Genomic DNA, 15,269 nt, shown 5'->3' with positions numbered 1-15,269 from the left:
TAGAGAAGAAATGTGGAAAGGTCCAGGGGCTATTTCTTTCTATAACTTTAGCAGATGTAGTTTTCTCTCTTGGGAATTTTTTAAACTTGGAATTCTCTAATAAAGATCCCAGAGTTGCCAAGTTATATTCATAATTGGAGCAGGGGAATTTGTTGGCTTACTCGGGTCATGTGTCAACTTGACTTATACATACGGATGATGAAAAATCATTGAGAAGATAACCTTGGCCCCCACCCCACCTCTAGCCTTGGACACTTGGTTCTGCTCAATCAAACCAAGGGAAAAAGGTTTAGGGAATTAGTTCCCCTTGCCCAGTTCCTCCCCAGCTCCCCTTCCATATACATCCCTTTCATCTGCTTGCATCACCTCTGTTCTGGGGGCCTTGTTCTAGCCATCCCAGCTATTCTGGGAGTCTGTTCCCAAAATAAAGGAAAGGGAGACCCCATTTCCCATTTCCTGACCCAAGGCTGAGTATCACCTGATCTAAAATGAAATTGAATTTGTCAAGAGGAATGGCCCTTTTCCAAACACCTCTTCAGTCATCAGGCCAAGGTTCTCCAAATTGTTGCAAAGGTTTGAATTTGGCTTGGGAGCTGGTGGAACAATCATCATCTTTGGCTGAGTTGGGCTTCCCTCCAGACATCCTGCAAGATCATCAGTGGAAACTACTCCTCATCCCTTACAATAGGGCTATGATCCACAGAGAACTCAGAGGGATTTTCCTTTCTTCAAGAGCCAGAATCAGATCCAATGCCCTGATTTTTAAAGAAGTGGTAACTGAGAATCTTTAATATGAAGGGAAGCTAGGTGGCACAGTAGATAGAGTGCTGCGTTTGGAGTAAAGAAGATGAGTTCAAATCCGGCCTCAGACACTAACTTGTGACCTTGGACAAATCACTTGACCTTGTTTGCCTCAGTTTCCTCATCTAAAAATGAGGTGGAGAAGGAAATGGCAAATCACTCCAGTATCTCTGCCAAGAAAACCCTAAAAAGGGCCATGAAGAGTCAAACATGATTGAAACGACTAAACAACAAAAACAAGTCTATAAATAATAAAAAGAGTAAATTAGCTACCTCCCTAGACCCATTCTTCTGCAAACAATTTTTAGCCTAAAGACTTGTGATCTGCCCCAAATTCTCAGCCTAGGCTTGTCTTATATGAAAAAATGTGTGGTATGGTGGGAAGAGCAATGATTTGAAGTTAGAGGGTATGGGTTCAAATCCCAGCCCTCCCACTTGTTATCTGTGTGACCTTGGGCAAGTCATAATTTCTCTGGGTTTTGGTTCCCTAATTTCCCCTTCTAGCTTTAAATCTATGATCCTATGATCCCCTTGGGATAAATAGGTAGCACAGTGGGTGGAGCATCAGGCCTGAATTCAGGAAGACCTGAGTTCAAATATGACCTCAGACATTTACAAGCTATGTGACACTGAGTAAGTCACTTAACCCTGTTTGTCTCAGTTCTTCATCTGTATAATGAACTGGAAAAGGAAATAGCAAACCACTGCAGTATCTTTGCCAAGAAAACTCCAGATGGGGTCACAATGAGTCTGGCATGGCCGAAACCACTGAACAACAGCAACAACAATTCTCTTCCATCTGTCAGTATTGGTTTAGTCTGATAAAGTAGAAGAAATACCAGATTTGAAGATACCTGACTTGAAGAACTGAAACCTGGGTTTGAGTTCAAGTTCTCCCATTTATTAGCTCTATTGACCACCAGCAAGTCACCTAACATCTCTGAAATTGAGTTTTCTTACCTGTGATCCAATTTTTTAAAAATATCATTTCTCTGTAAAATGAGGTTTCAAGACCAGCCCTGGAATCAGGAAGACCAAGGTTCAAATCCTGCCTCTGACTCATACTAGGTATATAACCATCAGTAAGTCACCTAACTTCTCAGTGCCCCAGGGACCTCTCCAAGACTGTAAGTTACAGAAAGAGTGAGGTTTCCAGTCTTCATCAGCAAAGAGAGTTTCCACACCAGAAGTTCTCTACCCTAATGAAATCATCACTTCAGACTGGAAAAAATGGGAATAAAAATGGAGATGTTTGTAGTCCTTAGCACACAGGATTATTATAAGGCTCGAATGAGATACTGAATGTGGTGGTGGTGATGATGATAGCTAACATTTATATAGCACTTACTATATGCCAGGAGTGCTTTGCAATTATTTTTGTAATAAAAATATTTTATTATTTTCCAGTTACATGTAAGGATAGTTTTCAATATTTGTTTTCATAGGATTTTTAGTTCCAAATTTTTCTCCCACTCTCTCTTCCCTCACTCGTCCCCATGACAGAAAGCAATCTGATATAGTTTATATTGTGAAAGAAGAATCAGAGCACAAGGGAAAAACCTCAAAAAAGAAGGAAAAGAAGGGAAAAAACAGCTCAAACGTAGAAACAGTATGGTTCAATCTGCATTCATAATCCACAGTTATTTTTCTGGATGTTAAGAACATTTTCTATCATGAGTTCTTTGAAATTGTTTTGCATCATTGCACTGCTGAGAAGAACCAAGTCTATCACAGTTGTTCATCACACAATGTTGCTTTTACTGTGTACAAAGTTCTCCTGGTTCTGCTCCTCTCAGTCAGCATCAATTCATGTAAGTCTTTCCAGGTTTCTCTGAAATCCCCTACTCATTGTTTCTTATAGCACAATAGTATTCCATTACATTCATATACCACAACTTGTTCAGCTATTCCCCAATTAATAGGCATTCCCTCGATTTCCAAATCTTTGCCACAGTGCTTTACAATTATAATCTCAGTTGATCCTTGCAATAACCCTGGGAAGGTAGGTGCTGTCATTATCCCATTATGCTCTTGAAGGGGCAGCATAGTATAGTTATTAGCAAGCCAACTTCAGAATCATGAAGACCTGAGTTCAAGTCCCTTTTCTGACACATCCTGGTTATGTGATCCTGGTCAGGTCATTTGAAATCTTAGTGCTAAATAACTAAGACTATAGATCATAGAGTAGTTGCTAATTAGCATTGGTTGAAGAATTTCTTCACTAGACATTCCCTATGCCAGTTAAATCTTAGGTCCGGTCTCAGAAAAAAGCGGGGGGGGGGGTCTTTATGTAGCTACTATTGTCTCTCTTACCATTGAGCCCTTTCTCTTGTCTTCAGATCAGCCCTCCGGACCTACAGGTCTAGAGATCTAGAATGCCACTGGCTTCTGTGTCCCTCATCCTCATTACCTCAGACCTTCCTTGAGAAGGAAAAGTATCTACTCAGCTAGGGATAGGCCCAGATTCTGGGCCTCTCTCTCTAGCTATACCTTCAAATATGGCGGAAAGAAAATTTTCAAATGGACCTGCCCTCCTCGGTTCCCACCAGCCTACACTGAACATTTGAGCTCAGTTTTGATTTTGCATTTGGCTGTTCCACTTTATCTCCGAAATTAGTTCCACATTCAGGCCAAGGTCTGTGGTTTCCACTTGTTTTTTGTAACCAAATCTTCCCAAGTACTTGGCACAAAGATTAGTGACTTAGAGGCTGCTAGGTTTTTTTTTTTTAATTATTTGGAAATAGAAAGGATTTCAGATTGTTTCATTGGAAGAGAAAAGGCTGGGCAAGGAGATAGGTCTGCCATCCCACTGCAAGGTGGTTTGACTATTAGCCCAGCCATTATTAAACACCAAGGGTTTGGTGCATTGGTTTCTCAAGATGTAAGAGGGGTGACATAAAGATCTCAGAAGCTTTGGAACCCTAAGCTTCCCAGGCCCTGATTTCTCTTCCCTGATCCTATGGAGCTGCTGTTGGAGGTTCTGTTGTTGTTCAGTTCTGTCTGACTCTTCATGACCCCATGGACCACATAAGGCCAATACTTTCCAAGGAGTTTTCTTGGTAAAGATACTAGAGTGGTTTGCCATTTCCTTCTCCAGTGGATTAAGGCAAACTGAAGTTAAGTGACTTGTCCAGGGTCACAGAGCTAATGAGTGTCTTGAGGCTGTATTTGAATTCAGGTCTTCCTGACTCTAGGCCTGATGTATTCACTGCACATCTAGCTGATTCAGTTAAAGGCTCTATTTCAGCATTGCCCAACCTTCTCTCCAGGCTGTGATTCATCTCAGAATTTGCTAAGACTCACTGTGGGGCATCCATTCCCTTTAATCTTGACTAGCACCCTACCAGTCTAGTTCATCTAATTCCTCCTCCCCATCCATTAATTCAATTCAACAAACATTTATTAAGCACCTACTATGCACAATGATAAATGCTGGCGAAATAAAGACAAAACCAAAATAGTTCCTGCCCTCAAGTTCCTTACATTCTCCTGTGAGGATATAATACGTACAAAGATAGTATAGTACAAGGAGGGAAGTAAAGTTGGGCAGGGGAGAGATCAAATGGAAAATTCTAGAAAAATTTGAGGAGGGGGATAATCAGGGAAGCCTTCGAAGAGGGAGCAGATGATTCCAAAATGGAACCTTGAGGAAAGATAAGGATTCTGAATGATGGATATGAGGAGGGAGAACATTCCAGGCATGAGGGTAGGGGGGAGGGGAATTTATGTGGCTTGTAGGAATGAATGGAAACAAGAGAGGGAATCTTGAGGTATTTTTAAATCCCTTCAGAACCTTCCTACCTTTATAGTCTCCTTATACTTTAATCTCCTCTGTGCATGCCCTGGTCCAGTGACAGTGGCCTGCCTTCATGTATGCCACTTTCACCTTCTGACTCTGAGTCTCTAAAGAGAGAACTTCCGTTTGAGCTATTTTTCTTCATTCCTTTGGAATATGGAGTCTGGAATAATTTCTCTCAGACTTTCTGTGGGTCTGGGAATCTCCTTCCTCTCTCTTGGCATCAGTTGTCATAGCACATTGCAGTTACAGCAGGTGCTTCCAGAGAGAGCCTAAGCCTGGACCTCAGGCCCCTGGCTCCCTTTTCTGCTCAGTGTTTCTTTCACTGACCTTAGGTTTTTGTTGTTGTTGAGTCGTTTCAGTTGTGTCTGACTCTCCATGACCCCATTTGGACTTTTCTTGGCAAAGATACTGGAGTGGTTTGCCATTTCCATCTCCAGCTCATTTTACAGATGAGGAACTAAAACAAACAGGGTTAAATGACTTCCCCAGTAAGTGTCGGAGGCCAGATTTTAACTCAGGTCCTCTATGCACGGCACTGTTGAGCTGCCCCACAGATGAGGAGTTTGGGTTGCCAGATAGCAATCCCAAAGTGAATGTTTCCAGCCTTAGGAATAACCTTGTGAATTCAGGAAGTTGAAAGCTCCTAGGTCCCTAAGTCAGCACCAGCTACACTTTAGGAGATAACCCCTGAAGCTACTATTTGGAGAAGAAAATTATCCTGACCAGAGGATGAGCCAAGTCCTGGCCTTGCCTTCCAGAAGCCATGGCCCCCAGGGAATTATTTGGACAGTGTGGAGTAAAGGTAAAGATGAAATGAGTATTCAAAAATCTCACAAATGACATGCAGATAACTAAGTACATATGGGGCATTTATAGTGTTAGTGGAAGATAATCTCAGAGGGAAGGCCCTAGAAATAGCAAGGGAGGATACTAGGAAACGCCTGTTGTTTAAATTCTTGTTTTAAGTATCAACCTCCTCTGTCAAAGTGCACTTATGAGTCTTCTGCATTTTTGTTTTGTTTTGTTTTGCGGGGCAATGGGGGTTAAGTGACTTACCCAGGGTCACACAGCCAGTAAGTGTCAAGTGTCTGAGGCCGGATTTGAACTCAGGAACTCCTGAATCCAGGGCCCATGCTTTATCCACTGCGCCACCTAGCTGCCCCTAGTCTTCTGCATTTTAAGCATTTCTTTTGTGTGTACGAAATAAAAAGCTGTCCTATACTAACCTACTTTGCATACTGGGTACCCTTCTAATCCCTTGTGGGAAGAACCTAGACATGAAACAAACCAAACCTCTAAGTGACTTTTCCCTGCATCTCTGTAGCGGGTTTACAAGGAGTTTGTGAGAAGGAACCTGACTTCCCTTTCTTTAGAGTCCAGGCTCTAAACTACATTTTTGTGGTCATTGTATAACTGGTTCTCCTGGCTATGCTCACTTCAATCTTGGATCAATTCATATACGTCTTCACAGGTTTCTCTGAATCCATCAAATTCGTCATTTCTCAGGGTACAATAACATTCCATTACATTATGAAAATATTTTGAATTGACTAGCCTAATTTGGGGGGACTAATCTATGGATGACTAATCTGGGGACTTTTGACTGTTTGGCTATCTGACTTCCTTAATTTAATGTGGGCCGTTTATAAAGTTCCACCCCAAATCGATAAGCACAGGATTAAGAAGCCTCAACTAAATAAACAAAGCAGAGTTTATTTATGAGATACTATTTAAATTAAGAATACAGGGAAATAAAATGTACAACCTGACTGCATTGGTCTCTTTCCCACCTGAGGCTCTTCGAACTTCTTGAATACAATAAGGGCCTTAGCCGCCTCTGGCCTCAGGGCACATTACACTTTCCCTGGTTTGTAATAAGGCCTGTAACCTTTTTAATACAATAAGGGCCTTAGCCACGCCCCGCCTCAAGGCACTCAGGTCCTTTATTCTAACTCCAAGCCCCTTTCACTTTGTAAATCCCCTGCTTCTTACTTTTCTCTCCTCCTTACTGCCACTGCTGAACCCCTGTGTTTCTCTCTCACCGACCTTCTGTCTGTCTGCTCCATCAGTCTGCCCTTCGGCCTCTCTTTTCCCTGCTCCTAGTCCTTCTTGTCTTCTCCTGCGTCCTTGCAGCCCCGTCTCTAATCTGCCGCGCTTCTCGTCTATCCAAACAAAACTCCTTGTCCGCACCCCCCCCCCAGTCTAACTCCCAGGTATATATATATATATATACACACACACACACACACACACACACACACACACACACACACACACACACACACACACACACACACACCTTTTTTATCTCCACTCAAATCTCGAGGCTTTCTGCGCCCCCATAGACCAAGCTAATCTGCCAGTCAGGGCTGCGGCTGGGGCTGGGGGGAATGCTCCAGCATCACGTGCCTCACCAGAACCCAGCCTGGACAAGCCCGGTATCTCTTGAATCCGTCCGCGCATCTTGTACAGCCCACGGGGCTTTTTGGCTCAGCTGAAGCTGAGGAGGAGGGGAAGAGACCCTGAGGGCCTAAGGCTTTCTAATCTCAGCCTAAAGGTAGGGTCCCCAAATCAAAATAAATTTCCATAACATTCATAAGCCATACTTTGTTTAGCCATTACCCTCAATTGATGGGCATTTAGTTTCCAGTTATTTGCTACAATAACAACAACAAAAAAGAATTACTATATTACTATAAATATTTTTGTACATTTGATCTCTTTCTCTTTGTTTACCTATTTGGAGCATATGCCTATTACTGGTCCGGAAGGTATGCACAGTCTAATGACTGTGTATATTTCCAAATTTCTTTATAGAATTCTTGCCCCAATTCACAGCATAGGTGCACTAGCTAGTGTCCTTGTCCTCCCACAAACCTTCCGACAACTTCCCTTTCCTTTGTTCATCAACTTTGCTAATCCAATGGAGCTGAGGTGGAACTTCAGACTTGTTTTAATTTGTATTTCTCACATCAGTGATTTGGAACATCTTTTCATATGATTGTCGATAGGTTGTATTTTTTTCTTTCTTTCTTTCCTTTTTTTTAGAACTGCCTCTTCATATCCTTTGGCCATTTACCTTTTAGGGAATGGCTCTTTTTCTTATATATGTGTATACCTTGGGTATTGTACCTTTATCAAAGAAAATTTGCTGTAAATATTTTCCCAGTTGTTTCTCTTCTAATTCTAATGGCACTAACTTTATTTGCTATAAAAATTTTCAAAGGATTATATATTAAGGACTAGAAGAGATGGATGTTAGAGGCCATCTAGTCTAGCCTCCATCTTTACAAATGAGGAGATTGAGGACAAGAGAGTTTTAGTAAGGTGCTCAAGGTCACAAAAGTAGTGAGAAATCAGAGGCAGTATTTTGGCCCAGACCCTTTAACTTCAGTACCTTTGAATTTTACATAATTAAAATTGTACATTTAATTTTTTAAAATTATCATCTATATGCCTTACTTGGTCAAGAACTCATCTGCTATCCATAATTCTCTTCTCCTTTAATTCTTTTATGATATAACCTTTTATATTTAGGACGTGTAAATTTGGAGCTTATTGTATTACATGGTATGAGGTACTGATCTAAATCTAATTTCTCCCCTGCTTGACTTTTGTTCAGCTGCCTCTTAGCTAGGCATACTGGTCATGGTCAGAGTGATGACTACAGAAATGTGATTCTGTCCTTATCAGGGAGAAGTAGCTTAGCATGGTGGAAAGAGAAATGGATTTGGAGTCAGTGTGCGTGAGTTTAAGCCTTGGCACTGCCACTTACCACCTTTGTGACCTTGGGCAAGCCACCAAAAACTCCCAGGACTTCAGTTTCTTCATTTGTAAAATGAGGAGGTTGAAATACAAATGAACCCAAAAAATCCAAAGTGAACATTGTACAATTATGATCATCCAAGCTTGTTCTGAAAAAGGAAATGAGAAAATAGACCTCCCTCACTTCTTTGCAGAGGTGGGGGACTGTGAGAGTAAAATATTGCATATACTGTCAGACTCGGTCAATACATTAGCTAGTTTTCTGGACTGCTTTTTTTTTTTTCTCTTTAGATAGATAAATGGATGGATAGGTGGATAAATAGATAGAAAGATAGATAATGGAGTACCTATTGTATACCAGGTACTGTGCTAAGCACTGGGGATCCTAATCCAAGAAAAACAAAAAAGATGGCATCGCCTCTCAGTGAGCTTATGTTCTAATAGAGAAAGGTTGGGGGAAGCCAGGAACAATAACTGAGCAGGGAAAGAAAACTGGTGGAGAGGTGGCACTCAGAGAATGAATTTAGTTTGGAGGGAAGGGCATGACCTCAAGAAATGGTGATCTTACCCAGGGACTCCTTATTCTTTGCTATTCATTTATTTCCTACTTGTCCTGTATAGAACTTGTTTGCAGATATCTGTTTACTTGTTGCCTACTCCATTAGATTATGAGCTCTTTGAGGGAAGAGACTGTCTTTGCTTCTCTTTGTATCCACAATATTTAGCACAGTGAGTGGCACACAGTAGGCACTTAAATGTTTATTGACTGACTGGTGTACGGGGGTCAATTTGGCAAAAAAAAAAAAAAAAAAAAATGGCCCCAGAGAAGTAAAATCCAGATGCTAATAGCAGAGAAAAGTTCCGAGAAGATGAGATCAGTGAAGATGCTCAACAGAGTGACGGCGATGATGAATAGAGACACAACTCTCAAGCCAGTGGCCTCTTGGTTCAGGTTTGATGTTGGGACAAAACAAAGCCCTCACAAGTCACTGAACATGTAACAAAGGAAGAAGTTTACTTTGCCCTAACACAGCAAGGGTATGCAACAAGGATACAGTGATACTTAGCTTCTCTGGATGGCGCTCCCCAGATGGAAATGGGTTTAGTCAGTAAGTGATCAGGAAATGATGACTCTCACAGTCTCATCAAGTCTGAGAGCAGGAGACTCCACATGGCTGAGACTTTTTATGCCCCCAAACCAGGAAGCCACATCAGGGAAGCTGGGACCAATTAAAGTGAACAGGGGAGAGGAAGCCATGTCAGGAAGTCAGGGAAACCCCATCAGGAAACCATTAGTTCTCTCACAAGCACAGAGATGATGTGCCCAGAAGTGTCTAAGTATTCAGTGGGGATGCCCAGCAGAGAGCAGCATGATGACATCCCAGTAGGGCAACAGAGGACTTACATGGTAGAGACATAAGTTTCTGCTCCATGTGTGCATGTGCCCCATAAGCCCTCCTTATGTGACCCCTCACACAAACATGTAATATGTGCATGTCCACTCTTCTTGGTATGTCTATTTGTGGGAGAGTATATCCCAGGCTCAAGGAGGAAAAGCTTATTGCTACTTTTCTTACTATGCTATTTCATTTAATGCCTTTGCTTTGAATTAGTAACAGTAGACACATTAATGGGGGCTTGTCAACTATAGTTTTGAGTGGGTACAGTCCCCTAGAGTACCCTGAATCTGTAACAGTTTTTTTTTCTAGGGATTCACATGTTAGAATGGGTGCCCTAGATGCTACCTTCATAAAAGAAAAAGTCAGATACAAAAAACCCCCCAGAAAAGTATCATGTTATTTTAAGTTTTGCACTTGCTTGGATTCCAGATAATCAGGAATTTATGCTATATAGGTGCACAAAGAGACACAAACCATCCTTCACCTCCTCTCCACCACTGTCATCACACATACTCTACCTTATATGTTTCTGGTGGCCCAGAGAAATGAGGAACCTTAGGAATTCTTTGTGGCATGCTCAAGTCCTTCTTTCCATCAGCAGGAAAGCCATGGTCAAATCTTATGGAAGCTATCTCACTATTTCAATCCTCTGTCATACCCACTTCTTTGTCATTTCCATGACTATATTGCTGTATTTAGAGATCTCCATCTCTTGTGTGCCCTGCCAATTACATTCAAGGGAGAATCACAGAACCCTTTGAAAAAAAGGGGCTCAAGGATTTCAGAAAAAACCTGGAAAGACTTACATGAACTGATGCTGGGTGAAGTGAGCAGAACCAGGAGAACATTGTACACAGTAACAGCAATAGTGTGCAATGATCAACTGTGGTTGACTTAGCTCTTCTCAGCAATACAATTCCAAAAGACTCATGGTGGAAAATGCTACCCACATCCAGAGAAAGAACTGTGATGTCTAAATGCAGATCAAAGCATGCTATTTTCACTTTTTTTGGTTTTTTTGTGGGTTTTCCATTTTGTTCTATTTCTTCTTTCATACTATGACTAATATGTATAACGTGATTGTACTGTAAACCTATATCAGATTGCTTGCCATCTTGAGGAGGGTGGAGGGAGAAAAGTTTGGAACTCAAAAATCTTATAAAAAAATGAATGTTGGGGCAGCTAGGTGGCGCAGTGGATAGAGCACCGACCCTGGAGTCAGGAGTACCTGAGTTCAAATCCGGCCTCAGACACTTAACACTTACTAGCTGTGTGACCCTGGGCAAGTCACTTAACCCCAATTGCCTCACTAAAAAAAAAAAAAAAAAAAAAAAAAAAGATACCTAAGGAAGTACAGCATGGAAAGGAGGGGGTGGAGACCTTTGCTTTCCATATAGAGATTTCCTGGTTTATGTCCTTGGTTATCAACCCCTTTTATTCCAATGAGGAAATATTCCTTCCGGAGATCATTTCCAGTGCCTCTGATGCTCTGGACAAGATCTGCTATGAGAGAGTCTGACAGATCCATCCAAATTGGACAGTAGTAAAGAGCTGAAGATTGACATCATCCCCAACCCTCACGAGTGTGCCCTGACTTTGGCATGACAAAAGCTGATTTGATTAATAACTTGGGGATCATTGCCAAGCATGGCACCAAGGCTTTCAGAGAGACTTTGCAGGTTTGAGCAGAAATCTCCATGATTTGTCAGTTTGGTATGAGTTTCTACTCGGCTTACCTGGTGGCAGAGAAGGTAGTTGTCATCACCAAACACAATGAGAATGAACAGTAGGCCTGGGGTCTTCTGCCGGTGGCTCCTTCACAGTGCGAGCTGACCATGGTGAGCTGGGACACCAAGCTGATCTTACATCTGAAAGAAGACCAGACAGAGTATCTGGAAGAAAGGTGGGATGAGGAGGTGATAAAGAGGCATTCACAGTTCATTGGCTATCCCATCACACTTTATTTGGAGAAAGAATGAGAAAAGAAAATCAGTGAAGATGAGACAGAGGAAGAAGAAGAGCCAGCTAACAATGAAGAGGAACCCAAGATTGAAGATGTAGGATCTGATGAAGAAGATGAAGGCATGGGTAGCAAGAAGAAGAAAATGAAGAAGATCAAGGAGAAATACGTTGATCAGGAAGAGCTGAACAATATCAAGCCTATCTGGACATGTAACTCTGAGGATATCAGCCAAGAGGAGTATGATGAGTTTCATAAGAGCCTCACCAATGGTTTGGGAGATCACTTGGCACTAAAGCACTTCTCTGTAGAAGGTCAGTTGGAATTCAGAGTTCTTCTCTTCATCCCCCTCCAGGCTTCCTTTGACCTGTTGGAAAACAAACAAACAAAAAAAGAAGCTGCAAATGTGGCATGTGTTCATCATGGCCAGTTGTGATTAGCTTTTTCCTGAATATCTTATTTTTATCTGAGGTGTGGTGGACTTTGAGGATCTACTCTTCAACAGTGCAGCAGAGTAAGATCCTGAAGGCCATCCATAAAATGTTGTCAAAAAGTGTCTTGCATTCATTTCTGGACTGGCAGAAAAGAATTCTAAAAAGTGATATAGGGGCAGCTAGGTGGTGCAGTGGATAGAGCACTGGCCCTGGAGTCAGAAGGACCTGAGTTCAAATCTGACCTCAGACACTTGACACTTACTAGCTGTGTGACCCTGGAGAAGTCACTTAACCCCCAATTGCCTCACCAAAAACAAAAAAAAAAGTGATATGAGACCTTTTCAAAAAACCTCGAGCTTGGAACCCATGAGGACTCAACCAACAAGTGCCATTTATCTTAATTGTTACATTATCACACATCTCAGTCTAAATATGTTTCCAGAATGAAGGAAACCCAGAAATGCATCTAGCATATCAGGGGTGAGAGCAAAGAACAGGTGGACATCTCTGCTTTTGGAGAACAGGCGTGGAAAAATGATTTTAGTATACATGACAGAGCCCATTGAGTAGTACTGTGTGTATCAGCTAAAAGAATTCACTGGGAAGACCTCTCTGTTACTAAGGAAGATCTTCTAGAGGATGAAGAAGAAAAGAAAAAATGGAGGAGAGCAAAGCAAAATATGAGAACTCATGAAAGCTAATAAAGGAAATGCTGAATAAGACTGAAGAAGTAGCGATCTCCAATTGGCTGGTGTCTTCACCCTGTTGCATTTTGATTAGCATGTATGGCTAAACAGCCAGTGTGGAATACATCATGAAGACACAGGCATTGAGAGACACTTCCACGATGTCCAACAAGCACCTGGAGATAAACCCAGATCACCCCATTGTGGAGACTCTCAGGCAGAAGGTTGAGGCTGAAAAGAATTACAAGGCTGTAAAAGACTTGGCAGTGCTGCTTTTTGAGACAACTCTGCTATCTTTGGGCTTCTCTCTTGCAGATCTGCAGACTCACTCATATCGAATTTATCACATGATTAAACTAGATCTTGGCACTAATGAGAATGAGGTGACAGCAGAACAACCCAGTGCTGCTGTTCTTGATGAGATGCCCCCACTGGAAAGAGATGAAGATGCATACTGCATGGAGGAGGTAGCTTAGACAAACCTCTGCATCAGACCCCTCATTCTCTGTAAGCAGCAGTAAAGGCCCTGGTCTGGCCTGGCTTCATCTACCCATGTCTAGTGGTTTGGGTGGTGTTTTTTTTCTCCTTCTGTTTTCCAGTGTATTAGGGCAGGGCTTACAGGGTCCCTGTTACCCCTCCCCTGATCTGGGGATTAAGATTTTGTGGACTATGGGATGTTTATTTTGTTCTGAAATTAAAGTATACAGAATAAAGAGAATGCAGTTTTTCTACAGAAAAAAAGAAAAAGGGGGCTAAAGCAGAGGTTCTTAATTTAGGGTCTGTGTGTAGATTTCAGGAGATCCATGAATCTGAATGAGAAAAAAATTCATTTTTATTTAAATTAGCTTCTACCTGAAATTTAGCATTTCTTAAAATTATGATTTAAAAAAATCATTATTCTGACAAGGGTCCATAGGCTTTACCAGGCTACAGGTTAACTACCTGGCTACCAGGCTACAAGGGTAGCTACCTGGGCTAGAGGAATATATGCTTGTTATATTGTCTGACACAAACTGCCAATTATCTCTCCTCTTCCCTTTCCTGCCCTCTCCACTCCTACCAAGTATCATCCACCACCTTCTGTCTTCTGCACTATCCATTCTCTAGTCTCACTGGGGAAACGGCATATTCCAGTCCCTTATACTAGGACTTGTACATAATTTAGAGGGGGGCAGCTAGGTGGCACAGTGGATAAAGCACTGGCCTTGGATTCAGGAGGACCTGAGTTCAAATCTGGCCTCAGACACTTGACACTTACTAGCTGTGTGACCTTGGGCAAGTCACTTAACCCTCATTGCCCTGCCCCCCCCCAAAAGAAAATGATCATTTGTAGTATTTGTAGTACATAATTTAGAGAGATGAAATTTGGTGGCATTCCAGGCTGTCTGAGCTGACCCTTTAAAATTGGCTTTCCGTGAGTCACTGACATACCAACTGTTCACCTTTATGGCAATGTGCTGGCCATGAACTCTCAGACCTCTGGCGTCCCTCAGGAAACAGGAGAAAGTACTAAGAGCATGAAGACTGCAGGGCTGGACTGAAGAACAGCCATCTGAGATTTACTGGGCACCCGCCATCTCTCATCATCAAAGCCACTTAAGTGACAGAACCTGTCAGCTGAATGCAACAAACACTTTCTAAGTGCCTACTCTTTACAGGGCATTGGGGAAAGTACATAGATAAAATAAGGCTAAGTCTCTTCTCTCTTGTATAGGGGGGAGGAAAAATACACAAATAGCTATCATGCAAAGTATAATATGATTAGTACAAAGAAGAAGGCAGAATGATCTCTCATAAAACAGCCTAAGATTGCATTTATTTCTTTGGCTACCGTATAATACCGCTGTTTCTGTATGAAAGGCAAAGAAGAGGATGCCCAGATTTGGGGGTATGGTGGGAAAGGGCATTAGAAGAGGGGAAAATTCAAGTATTTCGGTCTGTTTGGCAGAGGGATATATAATATTACCTTGCCTTTATGATACCATCCAGCAAGATCACTCAACTCCCTTTATTCTATTCTTATTCAACAAGTTTCTGATATGAATTTGGTTCTCCAAATAAACCTTCCTTTTAGGAAGGGAAGATACTCCAACCAATTGATACCAGTATTTTGATTCTATTATTAGTAATATTTATTATTGTAAATTAATAAATAGACATGGCTTAATAAAATCACATAGGTGAGGGGGCAGCTAGGTGGCGCAGTGGCTAAAGCACCAGCCTTGGATTCAGGAGGCCCTGAGTTCAAATCCAGCCTCAGACACTTGACACTAGCTGTGTGACCCCGGGCAAGTCACTTAACCCTCATTGTCCCACCCCAAAAAAATCACATAGGTGGATGGTAAAAAACAAACAAACAAAAAACCCCAAACCAAACAACTAAGTAATATCACCTCAAAAAAAAATAGTGAAAAATGTAGGTAG

General features: G+C 41.8%; 1 pseudogene; it reads left to right on the top strand.

The window, feature by feature from the left end:
- The window catches only part of LOC122752243, a 48,255-nt pseudogene extending 34,934 nt beyond the window's left edge, over positions 1–13,321 (top strand).
- Positions 13,322–15,269: the final 1,948 nt, after the last annotated feature.

Source organism: Dromiciops gliroides, chromosome 1 (genome assembly GCF_019393635.1).
Source record: "Dromiciops gliroides isolate mDroGli1 chromosome 1, mDroGli1.pri, whole genome shotgun sequence".
Taxonomy (NCBI): domain Eukaryota; kingdom Metazoa; phylum Chordata; class Mammalia; order Microbiotheria; family Microbiotheriidae; genus Dromiciops; species Dromiciops gliroides.
The sequence above is the reverse complement of the archived record's forward strand: the minus strand, read 5'-3'. Positions and strand labels throughout refer to the sequence as shown.